The sequence below is a fragment of the Schistocerca cancellata genome, chromosome 1 (genome assembly GCF_023864275.1).
Source record: "Schistocerca cancellata isolate TAMUIC-IGC-003103 chromosome 1, iqSchCanc2.1, whole genome shotgun sequence".
In the NCBI taxonomy this organism is placed as follows: domain Eukaryota; kingdom Metazoa; phylum Arthropoda; class Insecta; order Orthoptera; family Acrididae; genus Schistocerca; species Schistocerca cancellata.
In genome coordinates, this window is record NC_064626.1 from 11,181,216 (window position 1) to 11,188,650 (window position 7,435).

The following is a 7,435-nucleotide window of genomic DNA, read 5'->3' on the forward strand; positions in this document are numbered from 1 at the left end:
GCATTATTCTATCTCAGTGCGAGCACAATACGTCACAGCTGACGTCACACAATGTTCATATTTCAACAGTCGCTGATATGCACAGTAGCTTACTGTATGCCAGTTCTACCACAGTACAGAGTGCAACAGTTAAATAATTTGTCACATGTGGTTAAATATTTGGCTTGTTACATCAAGATCATCAATAGAAGAGGATATAATACATTTTAACATAGAACTAAAAAGGTAAACATAAAACAGATAGCAGAATAAATACAATTTGCTTTTTTACACACCAAATAAATCTTGCTTATATTTACAATATGTATATACTGATGTCATCAATTTAATGATCTTTAATGTCTTTGCAGATTGTCAATCATAAGCAATGTTTGCTAAGTGCCCAGACAAATTTAAAATCATTCTAATGTTAGTGTTTCTGAAATTAACTGTTTATTACGTCATTGTTAAGAGAGTCTTTTCTCATAATCCATGTCCATTCCTTGCCTTACATACAATGGTTTTTTTATGATGTTCTTTTTTTTTTTAGTGACACACGCACACAATCAAAGCCATCTGATGGTCTTCGTGTTGGCGATCCATTTAGGAAGAAGTGCCATAACATACTTGTTCTTTGCACAGCCATGCAGAAGACTGATAGAATTTCTGTTTTGCATGCTGTATTTGCATGCTGTACTTGGGAGGTGGGTTGTTGTTGCGTTTCCAAGAACATTTCGGCTTCCAAATTCAGCACTACTTCACTCCCATAGTATTCACTCATGTAAATTTTTTTTGTTTTTTTTTTTAGAACTTTCCTGTTGTCATTTATACAATTTTGCCTTTTTTTTTAATTTTTCAGTTTAAATACTTCTCTCATTCTAAACATTCTTGGGCAATTATGCATTGCACATCCATTGCGCAATCCCTTCTTCATACATCACATCTCTGAAACTGAATCTTTTCTCCAGCACCTGGAAGCACGTTCCAGAAGCAGCTCTATAAGTTGTCCAACCTGCTGACCTCCTACTGCTGGTGCGGGGCACCACTGGGCAACCCTATCATACCCACAGTACTCCTGCTTGTCCACCCCTCATAGCAGCTAAACCCTGCCTAGCTGACCTTTCCAACTTGCCACACCCCCAAAACTCCCTACCAACCCTCCACCAAATCTAAATCCAGAGCCAAAACATTGCTGTAACACTGTGTTAACCTTTCCATGAAAACCCTCAGCTTCACAGAAGTTTCAGTCCTATCCACAGGCCTCGCCTTTAGCCCTACGCCCATATTTAAACATGCTGCTCTTGTCAAAGACCTACTCTCTTTCTCCTGATCCTTGCAGTGGAAAAACTTCTTTGCTGCCAATCCCTCCAACCAAAACCACCCTGATTCCAACATTGAATCATGCCTCTTCTAGTTCATACCATTATCCAACAGTGATCCTCCCCCCCTCTCACATAACAACCAACTGGTCATCTTCCAGGAATTCCTTATGCCCAACTTAGCCTCACCATATTTCCCCAGGTCCCTTCCTCAGAACATGAACCTTTCAGCAGAAGAATGAATAGCCATAGACAGTTTCAAAACAAATCCAGAACTAATCATCCTACCTGCAGTCAGAGATCTGACTCCTCCATCTTTATTCTCTGCCAGAACAATCCTATCCTAGAAGTCCAATACAGCAACACGGTTCTTGCTCAAGGCCTAAGGGACTTCCCAGAACCTCTCCCATGAATCCATTTCCCTCTTCACCCCTGTGACACCCCGCACACCCACCTTATACATGCTCCCCAAAAATCCACAAACCCAACAATCCTGAACACCCCATTGTGGCTATCTATTGTGGCTCCACTGAAAGAATTTCAGCCCTCATTGACCAACACCGCCAACAACTTGCCCAAAATCAAGTCTCCCACGTGAAAGATACCAAACACTTCCTTCACTGACTCTCAACGATCCTACCCCTCTACCTCCTGGATTCCTACTCATCACAGCTGACGTCACTTCACTAAACACTGACATCCCTCATGCCCACGGTCCTACTGCTATCGAACACTACCTTCTTGTTGTCCTTCAGTCTCCTAACCCACTACATCATTCCTCATACACCTTAGTAACTGTATCCTAACCAACAACTACTTCCTCATTGTAGGGAATCTGTGACACAGTCATGGCCACCTGTATGCAGCCTCCTGTACCAACTTGTTTATGGGCCGTCTAGAGGAGACCTTCCCAGACTTCCAAAAAGCTAAAGCCTAGTCTGGTTTAGGTACACTGATGATATCTTCATCATCTGTACTCGGGGCAAAGACTCACTATCTTCATTCCTTCACAACCTCAACACCTTCTCTCCCATCCTCTTCGTTTGGTGTTCCTGAAGCCAGTGTGCCACCCTCCTAGATGCTGACCTCTTCCGCCCTGATGGCTGCATCCGCGTCTTCATCCACATTAAATACACCAATCACAAACAGTACCTGTATTAGCTGTACTCCCTTTCGTGGCAAAAAATCCCTCCCATTCAGCCTGGGCTCATGAGGACGGCGTACGTGCAATATCTTCAGTGATAAGAACTGAGGGTCTCACCAAGGTCTCCACTGACAGGCACTATCCCCCAGGTGTAGTCTGCAAACAGATCTCATTTACCAGCTCTACTGCAATCATTGCACAGCTTTTTATGTTGGTGTGACTACCAGCCAGATGTCCATCGGAATGAACGGCCACCACAACACTGTGGTCAAGAGCAAAGTAGACCACCCTCTGGCAGAACATGCAGCTGAACATAACATGCTTGATTTCAATGGCTGCTTCACTACCTGAGCCATCAAGATCTTCCCCTCCACCACCAGCATTTGGAACTGTGCAGATGGTGGCTACACTTACAACATATTCTCTGCTCCCAAAATTATCCTGGTCTCAGCCTATAGCAACCTGTCCTCACGCCCTCCTCCCTAGTTTCCACTCCATCTTTCCTATCACCTCCTCTCCATTCTCATCTCCCACTCTCTTTGTTTGCAGCCATTTGCCAATGCATCTGCCCATCTTCACCCACTCCTCTCATTATTTGCTTTGTTTTCTCCACTTACATGCTACCAACCTCCTGACGCTGTACCTGTTAGCATTCTAGTCTGTGTACACTCCACGAGACAGCAGTTCTTTCTCTCCCCACTGGTACGCTGCTATCCCTTCCTCTTCCCCATCCCTTCCACATTGCTGTTTCCATTCCATATGATAGTATGGGAATGCAATCGGTAATCGGGATGTAAGAAACTTAATTCCCATATATGTCATAGCGCGTATATATTTACACTTGACACTGTGTCTGTACAGAATGAAGTATAACAAAGAACTGACTAAAGTACAGTTAAGTGGGAGGCTCGACAGAGCACTTAAAGTTCACAGATATTAAGTTTTGTGGTAGATACAAACTATCGACGCCACACAGCCCCCCCCCCCCCCCCCCTGCAGTGGGAGTACTACAGATTTCCAAGGATGATGGCGTGCGGGCGTCGACGTCGGTGGAAATCGTGCGCGTAGGCAGGCGCACCACAGGTACTTCCATCTCTAATGAGGTGGGCTGTGCAGGCAGAGTGGCGAGAGGCAGGTCCACTTTGTAGTCAGACAGCCACCGTGACCGAATGAGGGTGTGCTGCCATCTCTCCACCAACCCATTGCTTTGTGGGTGATATGCGGTAGTGTGTATTATTTTAATACTGCAGATATTGCAGAGGATGGTGAAAAGGGAGGATTCAAACTGTCGACCCTGATCGGTGGTGATAGTGGTTGGGCACCCGAAATGAGCAATCCACGAATCAATAAAAGCATTGGCTACTGTCCCGGCAGTAATGTTAGGGAGAGGGACAGCCTCAACCCAGCGAGACAGATGGTCGATAGTCGAGAAGATATATTTATGGCTCTCCGAAGGAGGAAGAGGTCCGATCAGATCAAGATGTACGTGACGGAATCGTCCTGTGGGAATGTCGAACTTGCCCAGAGGTGGGAAGATGGGGCGGCTGGTCTTGTTGCGCTGACAAGTGACGCAGCTGCGTATCCATGTTTGAAAGTCACATTTGATATTCTTCCAAACAAAACGTTCTGACACGAGACGTGTGGTGGCTCGAACGTCCGGGTGGGCTAGGTTATGCAGGGCGTCGAAAACCTGTCGGCGCAGCCCGAGTGGGAGCAAAGGGCGTAGGGTGCCGGTCGATGAATCACACCACACCTTGTTGGAAACGCCAGGAAATTTAGCCTTTGTGAAAACAAGTGATGTTTGTGGGTCTCGTAGGAGAGCCTGAGAATCTTTGTCAGAAGCTCGGAGGGAGGCCAGATCGGAAAGATCAACGATGCGGGAAACAGCACTGATCTGCGAGAAGAGACCTGCAGCTACGTTATCTGCACCCTTGATGTAACGGACGTCTGTTGTTAAATGAGAAACCAGGTCAAAGTGGCGGTAAAGTCGAGGGGGTGGGTCCTCAGGTGGGTTGCAGAACACTTCTGCCAGTGGTTTGTGATCGGTGAGGACGAGAGACGAACGTCCCTCGATGTTGGGGCTGAAATGTTTGATTGCTTCGTAAACAGCAAGGAGCTCTCTATCGAATGCAGAATATTTTCTCTGAGCCGTAGATAGTTTCTTGGAGAGGAAATGAAGGGGAGAAACCGTGTCGCCCTTGCACTGTTGCAACACTGCCCCCACTGTGATGTCACTGGCGTCCGTAGTGACGAATAACTTGGTAAAGGGGTCGGGGTGGGCGAATGTCACAGTGTGAGCTAAGGAATTCTTCAGAGCCTCGAAGGCCTCTAGCATCGGAGCAGTCAAAAGGATGGGTTTGATACCGGACGTTTGTTTGCCTCATAGCGCGTCCATCAGGGGTTCCTGAACAATGGCGGCAGAAGGCAGATGGCGACGATAGTAATTGATGGTGTCGAGGAAACAGCGTAGCTCTTTGTAAGTAGCCAGGGGCAGCAGAGACGTGATAGCCCGCACACGAGATTTGGGAGGCTGTATTCCGTCAGCAGAGTCAGTGTAACCTAGGAAGGGGACTGACGCCTGGTGCAACTGAAACTTATCTTTGTTGACCTCGACAACGTTGGAGTTCAAGGTCTGCAGGACCGTAGACAGACGATTTTCGTGTTCCTCCGCTGAGCTGCTGAAAACAAGAATGTCGTCCAGATAAGCAAAGCAAAACTCCAACTGTTGCAAGATAGAGTCAATGAAACATTGCCACGTTTGTGCCGCGTTTTTTAGCCCGAAAGGAATGAAGTGGTATTGGAATAAACCGAGCAGCGTGATAATAGCCGTCTTAAGAATGTCTTCGGGCACCACGGGAATCTGGTGGTAGGCGCGGTTACAGTCAATAACACTGAAAATTGTGGCGCCCGATAACATATGAGTGAAGTCATTGATGTTTGGCACTGGGTAATTGTCCATGATGGTACTAGCGTTTAAGTGTCTGTAATCGCCGCACATTCGAGAAGATCCGTCGTGTTTGGGGATGAGGTAGATTGGTGAAGACCAGTTGCTGACTGAAGGTTGCAGAACACCTGCCACCAAAAGTTCATTAATCTGCTGCCAGGCCACGCGGAACTTGATAGGGTTGAGGCGTCGGACCTTATGCCTAATAGGAGGACCGGCAGTGGTAACTATCTTGTGTGTCATTCCATCAGTGATGGAAGAAACTGAGAACTGCACATAAGATTGGTTAACGTCCTGGCGCCGAGTCTTCGAACGAGTAGGGCGCGACGAGACGTAGCCATTAGTGCGAGTGGGGAAAGGTAGCACAAAAGTCACATGTCTCTTACGGGAGCACGGCGTGCACTTGTGTGGAGGGGGTGGGTGTGCACGCAGCGCCGAGCAAAGGGGAACGGGCGGTGACTGTCTGCTGTTAACCTGGCACTGGACAACCGTTTCTTCTCAGAAATTATATTAATGCAAGTTATCTGCTTTAATAAATATTTAAATCACATTGTATAAACTTTTAAGACTCAAACTCGCGATGAACGTTGTCAAAAATTAATAATCTTGTCAAATAAATCAGTAATACTTCTTCCTTAATATAATTCTTCATAAATAAACTCTCGGAACACGTATTTAAACTTTTGTGGTATACACTAGTTTATTATCTTCATATATACTACATATAGACGTGAACATGAGCCTTGACAAGATAGGACTGAACATTTACAACATGTTTCATCTTTCTATGATGTCATTGTTGTAGAAACATTACAAATTCTTATTTTTTCAATTTTTAGAAGCACGACACAACAACTCGGTTTCAGGATCTTCTGTTGCTCTTTGGCTGTCGACCCGTGCCGTATAGTGGCCAGCAATTTTCTCTCTGGTCCCAGCAGTGAAGATGCTGTCTCCATTCGTTGCGCCGTCCTCTCCGTACATGAAACATAAAAAATAAATACAAAACTTTAGATAATTCACAAACATTAGAAATATTACAAAATGCATAAATAAAACACTAAATTAAACTTATATTCACCTGCAAACTGGGCTGACACTGGTTGATGGGTGACGCTTCAATTTCGCGTCCCACTACATACCCCAACCACAAGCTCAGTTTGTCAGGTTTTAACCGAAAATAAAACTTCTTCTATATACAATATTTAACTGTTAATATTATACAATTTTCTCACATTTTCCGTAATCTAAAGTCCTTGCTCGAAGATAGATTCATTATGACGATATTGTTGTGACTATTTGTCATTTACTTTTAATTATGCTATTATTGTAATTCATAACTGAATATATGGAGATTTCTCCTTTTCATTTAACAGTTGCTAGTGAATAATAATTTAGTACGTTCTTTAACACTGTTACAATAGGATAGAGCATTCAAATTGTGATAGGTTAGTTTCAGTTTTATTCATTTACTAGAGTTATTCTTTCCAAAATATACAGGGTGAGTCACCTAACATTACCGCTGGATATATTTCGCAAACCACATCAAATACTGACGAACCGATTCTACAGACCCGTGTAACTGTTTAACACAAACCGTACAAAAATGCTTGGAAGTATGTTTTTTAACACAAACCTACGTTTTTTAAATGGAACCCCGTTAGTTTTGTTAGCACATCTGAACATATAAACAAATACGTAATCTGGCGTAATGAATGTCGTACACGCCGCAGTATATCTGGTGTAATGCAATTGTGTGCAGCAAATGATGGCCACCACATTGAACATCTATTGGCCTGACATGTCGGTACACACTCTATTCCACTCCGTAATTGAAAACGGAAACCACGTGTGTACGTGTACCTCACCCCTCATGGTAATGTACATGTGCGTCAGTGAAAAAGACCAATAAAAAGGTGTTAGCATGTGGACATAATGTGCTGTTCCAGCCTCTTCTGTACCTAAGGTCCATCACCGTTCCCTTTGGATCCCTATGTAATTCAGTGCTGTCCGATACACTCGATCGAACAGTGGAGGAGTGGTAATCAAGCA